Source organism: Humulus lupulus, chromosome 8 (assembly GCF_963169125.1).
Source record: "Humulus lupulus chromosome 8, drHumLupu1.1, whole genome shotgun sequence".
Classification (NCBI taxonomy): Eukaryota; Viridiplantae; Streptophyta; class Magnoliopsida; order Rosales; family Cannabaceae; genus Humulus; species Humulus lupulus.
Window position 1 is genome coordinate 32,832,532 of NC_084800.1, and position 2,438 is coordinate 32,834,969.

At 38.1% G+C, this 2,438-nt stretch overlaps 1 non-coding gene across 1 annotated transcript; it reads right to left on the reverse strand.

Moving 5' to 3' along the window:
• Positions 1-2,043: 2,043 nt before the first annotated feature.
• On the reverse strand, positions 2,044-2,149 carry LOC133798917 (small nucleolar RNA R71). The gene has a single exon (XR_009876133.1). It is a non-coding gene; the product is annotated as a small nucleolar RNA R71 (small nucleolar RNA).
• Positions 2,150-2,438: the final 289 nt, after the last annotated feature.

Sequence of the window (2,438 nt, forward strand, 5' to 3'; positions counted from 1 at the left end):
TTTTCAGGATTAAGTGTGGTTATGGAAGAAATAGCTTGAAGTTGGAGGAAAAGTGCTTAATTTTTGAAGAAACGGTGTTAAACGGGCTAAGGAATGGAAACTAGGCAAAACCGGGGGTTAAATTGATGATTTGGTGAAAAGTTGGAATTAGAGCCGCGGCTCTATGGTGTAGAGTCGCGGCCCTATGAGTTACAGAGAAGGAAAAACAAATCTGTCAGCATTAGAGCTGAGGCTCTATCAGATAGAGCTAAGGCTCTATTAAAATCTGAATTAGAGCTGCGGCTTTATCAAGTAGAGCTGCGGCGCTACATGAAGTCAGAGAGGAAATCCGGGTTGCGAAATGCACTAGAGCTGCGGCTCTATCAAGTGGAGCCGCGGCGCCAGTCCGTACGGAAGCCGAAGTTAGGGCATTTTTCAAGGGCAATTTTGTCCTTTCGCACGTAATTAATTAGGGATTATAAAAGCTTTCTTAATGACGTTTTTAGAGGGGATTAACCTAAGGAGACGGCTGAAGGCACATTGTAGAGGATTGCAAGCGGATTTGAAGAATTCATCACAGTTTTCTTCTTTTCTACTTTGAATTTCTGTATTTTGGATGCTTTTAATTTCTTCTATGGTTATTATGGATTTAATCATGAACTAAACTATTAGTCTAGGGTGTTAATGGATTCTCCTGAACCTTTATTTTAAATTAATGCAAGTTTTATGATTTCAATTTTATCTTGTGATTTATTCAATTTGATTCTAATGTTTGTGAATGATTGATCACCATTAACATGAAATATATGATTTTGATTCGAAATCTGAAAAGTGAGAATTGAATATGCTGCAATTGAATAAACATAGATTTCATATTAGGACGAGAGTACCTGTGTGATCTGTGTAGTTTTAGGGTTGTTAATCTTAATGCCTATCTTATGTTTATTTATCACAGAGATGTAGAAAATTTGCATAAGATTGAGACTTATATATCCTAGTACGAATATAAGTTATTATTGTTGACCTGCTATCACAAGAAAAGAATTGAATAGTAAGATTTGTGTTAAGGAAAATTAAAGAGGATGGTTGATGAAATTAATTGCCCTAGTTTTTAATCCATTGAATTTCCGTCACGTTATTTATTTTCAGTTATTGAAGTTAATTTTAGATTTTTGTTTTACAGTTTTAGTTAATTATTGTGACTCAATTATTGTTAGCCAAATAGAAATAGGAATTAAGTTTGGGTATTTAGTATACAGTCCTCGTGGGAACGATCTCACTTACTCTTTATTACTTGTTACGATTACATGCACTTGCGTATCGATTTTACACAACAAGTTTTTGGCGCCGTTGCCGGGGACTGTTTTTACTAATATCAAAAAAGTAATTCTTTTTCTAATTTGGTTACCTTTCTTTCTTACCATTCTCATTCTGGCTTTCTGTGCACTTTGTGATTTCAGGTACTCATATAGTTTATGCGACGACAGGGGTCTGAGTCAAGGGTGCCTGTTGATCCGGAAATTGAGAAAACCTGTAGAAGAATTCGGAAACAGAAAATGGTAGAAAAAATGGCTCAGAACAGAGGTAACGGAGGGGTCGACAACATTGCCCATGGTAACGATGAGAATAGAAATGCTGGGATAGCAGCGGATAATGTTGGAGGAATAGGAGTTGCACCAGTTCAGCAACCAATGCAAAGAAGTTTGCGGGACTATGTGTTACCTACTGTAACAGGGGCACAGTCGTGCATTAGACCTCCAACGGTTGAGGCTAATAATTTTGAAATTAAGCCTGCTATTTTGCAAATGGTACAATCATCAGTTCAGTTTGGGGGATTGCCAACGGAAGACCCAAACTTACATCTGGCTAATTTCCTAGAGCTCTGCGCCACATTCAAGATGAATGGAGTGACAAATGATGCAATGAGATTGAGACTTTTCCCGTTTTCACTGAGGGACCGAGCAAAGAGTTGGCTTATTTCTCTGGAAGCCAATTCTATAACAACATGGGAAGAGCTAACTCAAAAAATTTTAGCAAAATTTTTCCCACCATCGCTGTCTGCACGTTATAGAGGTGAAATCAATAATTTTCACCAAAAAGATGGTGAATCGTTGTATGATGCGTGGGAGAGGTTCAAGGAGCTGTTGCGAAAATGTCCCCATCATGGAATCGAAAAATGGATGCTAGTCCATATTTTTTACAATGGGTTGTGTGGTACTACTCGCACAATCATAGATGCAGCGTCTGGAGGAGCGTTCATGAGTAAAAGCGCTAACCAAGCTTATGATTTGTTGGAGGAAATGGCCATGAATAACTATCAATGGCCATCAGAAAGAGAAACCAATAAGAAGGTGGCTGGAGTGCATGAATTGGATGCCATTTCAATGTTGTCCGCTCAAGTGGCAACATTAACTAAACAGTTACAGCAGAATAACATTCATGCTCAAGCTCTAGTGATG